Below are 9243 nucleotides of genomic sequence, written 5' to 3' on the forward strand. Positions count from 1 at the left end.
CCTAGTCAGCCTACTTAAGGACAGACTGTCCAGACTGACTCCTGCACCTAACCAGATAACCCATAACAGTTGTGCAAACAAGATTCACTCTTCTCAGGCTACAATTACTTTTCTCTCCTTTCTTCCCTCTTTTAATAAATCCTATTTTGTCTCTGTGGGGTAAAATCAGTGTACTGATTTATCCTCTTTCTAAATAAGTAAACAATGTACTATAATTAAATGACTTTATAATTAAGTGACTTTATGACTTTGGGTTATTCTTTGACACAACTCTGTTTCCTTTCTTAAGGAGTTTTTGCACTGTGGAAGGATTAATTCTCTAGCATTATAACCTGAGCCAAGAAGCAGAGAAGCAGCAAATGTTGAATAAAGTTCCTTTGCCATACAAGAATTTGCTATTTGCAATGGAAAATTAGAAAATTACCAAAGACTACTACTACCTGTGAACCTTTTTTCTCATTGCATATATCAAACTTTTTAAAAGACTTTTATCTCCACTACTTGAAACATCCCCATCCCTAGCTTTGATTATTCCTGTCAATGGAATCATTTTCCACTAATGACAACTTGCCCATTCTTGAAACCCATTCAATCCTACCTCATGTAGATTGCACTAGGCATTTTAATGCATTTAATTTCATAAACAAGGACCCAGGAATCACAGAGAAGTTAACTCACTCATGGTGAGACATTAATTGCCAAACTGCCTCTTCTCATCTCCAAGCATAACCTTTCCTTATCGCCTTACCATTCTTATAGTGCTCTGAATTTCCGTAGCTCTTATGACCTTCGCCATGCAAAATAGAACTTATCTTGTATCTTTAACTTTCTTGGTGGTTTTATGCAGATCAGTCTCATCCCAGCTAGACAAGGATGGCTGCTCAGTGACTTCTTCCTTGACATCTACTGTAGTATATAGCCCAGTGACTATCTCGTTGAAGATTGTAATGAATTTCATTATTTGATTAAATGAAAAATTTTAAAGGTTTTACCAAAATGAATAATATGAGTATGCTAGTATTTTGAGTTGAGTGGATATATTTTATAGGTATGAATCCTTTTATTTGCATATTAGAATATAGGATTTTTGGTACACAACAAAGCCTGTTCTGCTGGCAACTGGCAATAAGCCTCACTACAGAGAAAAAGATGTATCAGTAATGTGACCATATGGAAAAATATTTGCAGGAAATGCCATGAAAATCTAAGAGGTTATTTTCATTTGCCACAAGACTAGGACTGTAACAAAAGTACAAACAAATTAATACAGTCAAATAGGAATGACTTTGCTAAAGTGTATAGTAAATACTGGAAAATTTAGGAAATACCCACTGTTGTTAATCTTGAACAACAAATTCGTTTTTTTCAGAATGAAAGGGTTTCTGGGTATATATTCACTACACTTACTGTCTTCTAAATGTGTTATGTTATTTAATTCTCAAAACAACCCTGTGAGGCAACAATATTATGACCTCCATTTTACATTACCTCAGAAGGAATTCAACCAAAGAACTGAGTGGTTTATCCACTGTCACACAACAGCGATAAAACCATAATCTGAACCCAGATAATCTGACTCAAGAACCTGCACACTCATTATATTGTCGGCAATTCTGCACAACATATAAAATGCAAAAGCACTTTCTTAGAAATAAGACCATATGACCATTCCAATTTAATGTTAAATATTATCATCCCATTCCCCTCTGTCCATCCAGAAAGATACTAATAGTTGCTGGGGAAGTGCCCGATTACTAAAATGAGATACAGGAATTCATGATCCTGGATTCAATGCTGTGAGTCAACAGTTTTCAGTCCCTCAGATGTAACATTCGCTTTGTTCATTTATTATTTCTTTATTGGTATTGTGTAGATCGTCTTATTGGAGGAGGGCAAAAGACATGGGCTGTGTTTCCATCTCTGCCTTCATGAGCAATGGAAATTTGGGCAAGTGGTTTAACTTTTTTAATCTCAATTTCTACATTTTATAAAATGAGAATCATAAGGGGCATCTGGCTGGCTCAGTCAGTGGTGCATGCAACTTTTGATCTTGGGGTTGTGAGTTTGAGCCCTATGTTGTATATAGCCTACTTAAAAAAAAAAAAAAAAAGGAAATAGTAAGATCACCCAACCTGTTTTTATTCACTGCTCACAGTAATGGGTCAATAATGTAACGTAGGTGAACCTTCTTTGTAAGTTGCTTTCCTGATGTTGCTTTCCTTCTCCCTCACCCCCCTCTCCATCTTTCTTTATTTTCTTCTTTTCTTTAAAAGTTATTTCATGGACCGTAACAGCGAAAAGATACAGAATTTTCAAACAATTTCCCTTAAACAACCCTTAACATATGGAAGGAGTTGTGTCCCTAGGACTTAGTTGCCTCTCCAGGGCTCCAAAGCCCAGAATAAAGTTGAGCAGCAACAGAAGCATTCTATGGAAATGTGTCTCTTCCTCAGACAAGACAAAGGCATCTTTAGCAGACAGACCCTGTGTGTCAAGGGCCAGGCAAAATTGCCGTTCCCAACAGAAAACTGTCCTGCTTTTTGGGAAAACAGTGGCTGAAGAACAGCTTCCTTCACATTCAAAGAAGTTGCTAGTCTAATTGAATGTTTTTTTAATTTTTTGTTTTAAGATTTTATTTATTTGACAGAGAGAGAGATCACAAGAAGGCAGAGAGGCTGGCAGAGAAAAAGGGGGAAGCAGGCTCCCTCCCGAGCAGAGAGCCCGAAGCGGGACTTGATCCCAGGACCCCGGGATCATGACCTGAGCTGAAGGCAGAGGCTTAACTGACTGAGCCACCCAGGCGCCCCTCTAATTGAATCTCTTGTAGGCAAGAGTCAAGGGTGGGTCTGGCTTTGGTACCTGTTATGCCCCAATAATGGGTCCGTGATTAAAGGAGTGAGACTGATACAAAGCGAAGGTAAAGCAAAGCTTTATTTCGTGCCAAGCATCAAGAATCAAACTGACCAGCCAGGGCCACACCTCTTACAGAGAGGGCGACCTTGCTCTCCTTTACGGACTAGCTTTTAAGGCAAAGGCCATGCGGTTGGGCCTGGCCACGCACAGGTGGCCAATGAAATTGTAACATACAGAGAAAGCTGCACAGTGATGCTAGGTGACCAATTGAATTACAATTTACCCTATAGTAGACATTTGACCCAGCCTATCACCTTGGTTAGGATTGGTGCCCAAAAGGCTCCCAAAGGGCGGGGCCCATACTCCTTGGTAGCTAGGGAGACAGTATGCAACCCCCCACTGATAGGATGGCTCCACCTGGCCTGACCCACCCTTGTATTTGAGCTTTGTTACCTGAGGCTGGTTTCCAGGACTTGTTTTTAAGTAAGTCCCCTGGGGGAAGGGGAAGGGACAGTTTAAGGATTAAACAACAAGGTTATTGTTTAACCTCAATGGAAGCCTCTGACTAAAATATAAAAATATAAAATAGGTCCGTACAGTACCAATTCAGTGTGAAGTCTGATGTGGTAGCCATGAAAATGCACCTCCTGGGCTTCCAAATACAAGCAGAGTAATTGTTCTGCCCCCGGAAATCTATAGCTCCCTTTGCATTCTGGCCTTACCTCCTATGAGCAGCTCCAGCCATTGCCTTAGTGTGGCTAGGAAGCTAAGGCAAGAAGACCATTCCTAGAAGATGTGGGACTCAGCTGACAGCTGCTCAAGGACTCCTTGTTGGCCTTGCTGAATCTTCCTTGGATGGCACAGGAGACTGGGACACTTCCACCCAACTTTCTCTTGCTCTCCTTTTCACTCAGAGTCAGATTTGCTTTCTGGTCAAATAAATGCCTCTTCTATCTTTTTTCTGGCTCCTTCCCCATTTCACTTGCTCATACAGTCATTTCCCCTAATAAAATCTTCGCACGTTTAATCCCAGCTTGAACTTCTTTTCAGAGGATCCAAAATAAAATGTTTAACAGATCATTTAAACCTCTTAGTTTCCATTTTTATATCTTGCAAATTGGGGGTTGGGGGACAGAGAAAAGAGCTAGAAGTGGGGAAAGACAGTGCCATAAGAAGGCCATGCCTGCACTAAATGACATGATGAAATAGTTAGATGGCTATACCTTAGAATCCCTAGTTCCATATGTATTTTGGAGATTAACCTCTTAAGATATATGGTTTGTAAATATTTTCTCCTATAGGTTCCTGTTCAGTTGATTGTTGATAAAATAAAAAGTGTAAGTATTAGAAAGGTTTGTGTTGGAGTTTGATTGGCAGTTGGTTCTCATTCTTAGTGTTAAATGGTGATGTATCTTACAAGCAGTATGGTGGCCATAGAGTTTAGAGTAGATGAAATAAGTTGCCTTAAAAAATACAGTGTTTAAAACAGTGTGAGGAAGGGGCTACCCGGCGGCCCGCTAGGCCGTGCGTGTGCATGTGCCCTGTGTCCCTCATGTGTGTGTGTGGGGGGTGTGCAGGTGGAAACCCCCTGGAAAAAAAATAAATAAAACAGTGTGGGGAGGGGAGGGCCTGTCTCAGTTGGTTGAGCATATGACGGTTTTTCGTTTCAAGTTTTTTTTTTTTTAAGATTTTATTTATTTGACAGAGATCACAAGTAGGCAGAGAGGCAGGCAGAGAGAGAGAGAGGAGGAAGCAGGCTCCCTGCAGAGCATAGATCCCCAGGACCCTGAGATCATGACCTGAGCCGAAGGCAGAGGCTTTAACCCACTGAGCCACCCAGGGGCCCCCTGTTTCAAGTTTTTATTTAAATTCTAGTTAGTTGGGACACCTGGGTGGCTCCATCCGTTCAGCTCCTTGCTCAGCAGGGAGCCTGCTTTCCCTCTGGCCTGATACTCCCCCAGCTTGTGCTCCCTCACGCTCTCTTGCTCTCTGACAAATAAGCAAAATCTTTTAAAAAATCTAGTTAGTTAAGATACAGTGCAATATTGCTTTCAATATTGCTACTTTCTACTAAAGTAGAATTTAGTGACTCATCACTTACATATAGCAGCCAGGAGCATGTGACTCTTGATCTCAGGGTCTTAAGTTCAAGCCCCATATTGGGCATAGAGTTTACTTTAAAAATAATAATTAAAAAAATAACAATGCAAAATATTTTTGTTGGGTCCCCCCAAAATTGGGTACCTCAATAATGGGTCCGTGATTAAAGGAGCGAGACTGATACAAAGCAAAGGTCAAGCAAAGCTTTATTTCGCGCCAAGCATCAGGAATCAGACCTACCGTCAAACAGACCGGTCGGGGCCACCGCTACAGAGAAGACGACCCCTCCCTGCTTTCCAGACTAACTTTTATAGAGCAAAGGCCATGTGGTTGGGCCTGGCCACACACAGGTGGCCAATGAGATTGTAACACACACAGGAAACTCCACAGTGATGCTAGGTGACCAATTGAGTTACGATTTACCCTAGTAGACATTTGAACCAGCCTATCACCTAGTTCAGAATTGGCGCCCAACAGGTGCCCAAAGGGCGGTGCCCATACTCCTTGGTAGCTAGGAGACAGTATGCGCCCCCACTGATTGAATACCTCCACCGGGCCTGACCCACCTTATATTTGGACTTTGTTACCTGGGACTGGTTTCCCGGACTTGCTTTTAAATAAATTCCCGTGGGGTGGGATGGAGGGGACAAGGTCAATTTAAGTTTTACAGCAAAATGGCAGTTCAACGGGGGTGGGGCCACTCTGGCTGAACAGGCCCTTTCATTTTCATATGTAAATGGTGCTAGGTTTTAGGCTTAAATAATAGATTTTCATCTAATTGTTTAGCACTGGATAATTACTTTATATGGGGCACTGTCCCTCACATTGCAGGATATCTAGCTTCCCTAATGTCCTTAATGAATGCCAGTAACACCTACATTCATTGTAATAAACAAAATAACTGGCATATTTCGCAAACACTGCAGGAGGAAGTCCACATATACATTGATAAACAGTTCCTAAATGCTTGTGAATGATATGGTATTCTCATTCCTGGTCACTAGAGGGAGGAAGTAGTCTGACTTCAACAGCACCTAGATCACCATAGGATAGACCCATCTCAACACAACCCTTTACTGTGCTAAGAGAGGTTAGAACTTGAAGAGGATGACAATTAAGTATTAAGTGCTGTTATAAGTAATCACCCAATTGACTCAAATCTCAACAAATACACATTCTCTACATTTCACAGTAATACTGACGGTTCTATGCCATTTCAGCAGCCAAATTCTAGGATATTAAAACATTTGAACTACTTTAGCTAATTCTGTTCCTTTTCTTAAAGATTTTATTTAAGAGAGGAAGAAAGAGCATGGGTGTGTGCACAAGTGGAGGGGTGCACAGGGAGTGGCAGAGGGATAGGCGCAAGCAGACTCCCAGCTTGAGCAGAGAGCCCCACACCAGGATTCTGGGATCATGACCCATCTGAAGGTAGACGTCTCACTGAGTGGGCTACCCAAGCGCCCAGCTGACTCTGTTTTTCTGAAGAAGAGTAAAACCAAGCAGTTTAATTCAGACAGCAGATATCAAGAATTGCATTTTTAAATACAGAAAGTAGTTGTAATCTGATAGAGCAAGATAAATACATCCCTTTTTAAAACCATTCATGAATAGATTGGGAATAACTTTAAGGCTTATAAATTTATACTAAATTAGTATTTTACATATGTTTTAGTGCCAAAATTATAGGTTGCTGCAATGTAGTGGGATATACTTGTAAGGACCTAATTAGAAACTGTCCCTGCTCCCCTTCCCCCAGGGGATTTACTTGGAGACAAGTCCCGGAAACCAGCTTCAGGTAACAAAGCCCAGATACAAAGGTGGGTCAAGCCAGGTGGAGACATCCGATCAGTGGGGGGATGCATACTGTCTCCCTGGTTACCAAGGAGTATGGGCCCTGCCCTTTGGGCGCCAATCCCAATCAAGGTGTAATAGGCTGGTTCAAATGTCTTCTAGGGTAAATTGTAACTCAGTTGGTCACCTAGCATCACTGTGGAGTTTCCTGTGTGTTACAATCTCATTGGCCACCTGTGCGTGGCCAGGCCCGACCGCATGGCCTTTGCCCTTAAAAGCTAGACTGTGAAACAGAGAAGGGTCGCCCTCTCTTGTAAGAGTTGCGGCCCCAAATGTTCGGTTAGATTCTTGATGCTTGGCACGAAATAAAGCTTTGCTTGACCTTCGCTTTGTATCAGTCTCATCCCTTTAATCACGGACCCATTATTGGGGCATAACAGTGCTCTAGCTTGAAATAAGAAACCCTGCTTGAATACAGCCTCTGTTACTTACATCTAATATACTTCAGTTTGCTAAACTGCTATTGATGAAATTTTAGAATATAGGTGAGGTTCAGTGGGGTGGAATCCGGAGCCAATGACCAAGAAAGAATTCTTGAGACATCTTTGGTGCAAAATGATGGTTTATTAAAGCACAGGGACAGGACCCTTGGGCAGAAAGCGCTGCAGCCCCCGGGTTGTGAGGGTTGGCAGGTTCTGCAAGATGGGGTTAGGGAAGGTAAGGGAAAAAGGGAGGTTTCAATAGGACTTTCATATGCTAAAGAGCACCTACAAGATACCAGGTACCAGAGGCCTTGCCATTGTCAAGGTTTTTCCCTCCAGCAAGGTATTAACATTAAAATAGTTGGGAGATTCCTAAAGAATGTCAAATATGCCCCACCCAGGAGTGGGGGTGGGGGAAGTTTGCCAGGTGTCAGCTTTTCCTTTGTCCACAGCCAGCCTTCTGTTCCCTCATCACTATTTCTGTATCACATAGGGATAGTGATACAAAGACTAAAGGATTACAAACATAAAATGAGAGCATACATGGAAATTCCCGATATTTTTAACCATCCTCTGAGAAGATTTTGAAGACAAAGATGTGCACTTGGAGCAGAATTAGACATCCAAGGTTTAAATGGTGACTCCATGGGGCAGAGAACTCAAATGTGATTAAGAATATAGGTAAATATCTTGTGTTTATAATGAAAACCACATTCAGGAAACTAAGAAATTAAGCAGGAGCAGCAACAGGGTTTAGGGCAGTGATCCCCCAAACATTAGCATGCATCACAATCACCTGGAGGCTGGTTAAAATGCAGTTGCTAGATTCCACCTCAGAGTTTGATTGTACAGGACAGGAGCAGAGTTCTCAAATTTGCATTTCTAGAAAGATTCAGGTGAACCTCATGCTGCTGGTCTGGGGACCACCCTTTGCAATCTACTGTATTAGGGTAATGAAGAGTAGTAAGTTGAAGGTGAAGAGTCAGAGAGAAGGTCCAAGAACATCAGAGAATCATCTTGTAGGCATCTGAATGTGCAGAAACGAAAAGGGAAACACAGGAAGATTGTTGGATAAGTATGTCCGTACTACTTATAGGTCAGTATGTACTGGGCACACTGAACGTCTTCAGTAATGCGAGGATAACAGAACCACTTAGTTTGTAAATTAAGGAAATCTCTAGAGAGGTCAACTTTCGCCTGGAATGGAAGGAGAAAAGTAGCAAAAAAAAAAAAAAAAAAAAAAAAGTAGTTCGAAAATTGGGATTAAAAATGAAATTATACAGCAATAAGAAGAACTTGCAAATAAAATCACACAAGTAGAGTCAGCAACTTTTTTTTTTTTTAAGATTTTATTTATTCACTTGAGAGAGAGAGCATAAGCAGAGGGGAGAGGTAGAGGGAGAAGCAGACTCCTCACTGAGCAGGGACTACCCCCCCATACCCCCAAACTCCCCCCACCACTCGGGGCTCATCCTGGGACCCGGAGATCACGACCTGAGCCAAAGGCAAATGCTTTAGCATCTGAGCCACCCAGGTGCCCCAGAGTTAGCAACTTTTATTTAAGCACAGAAAAAACGTCAAAATAATAGAAATGGACAAATGCAATTCTAATTTTTGAATTGATGACAATATTTTAAAATCTATTATTTATTGTTACATTTTACATACACTAAAATGCATGAATCTTAATTATACAACTTGACAAGTTTCAACAAATGGATACATCCATGTTATCAAAATCTGGTATGTTAGAAATGGATGCATTCCTAGAGACATATAAACTACCACAACTAAACCAGGAAGAAATAGAAAACCTGAACAGACCCATAACCAGTAAGATTGAAGCAATCATCAAAAATCTCCCAGCAAACAAGAGCCCAGGGCCAGACGGCTTCCCAGGGGAATTCTATCAAACATTTAAAGAAGAATTAATTCCTATTCTCCTGAAACTGTTCTAAAAAAATAGAAATGGAAGGAAAACTTCCAAACTCATTTTATGAGGCCAGCATCACCT

Source organism: Lontra canadensis, unplaced genomic scaffold, assembly GCF_010015895.1.
Source record: "Lontra canadensis isolate GAN:19392208 unplaced genomic scaffold, GSC_riverotter_1.0 scaffold175, whole genome shotgun sequence".
Taxonomy (NCBI): domain Eukaryota; kingdom Metazoa; phylum Chordata; class Mammalia; order Carnivora; family Mustelidae; genus Lontra; species Lontra canadensis.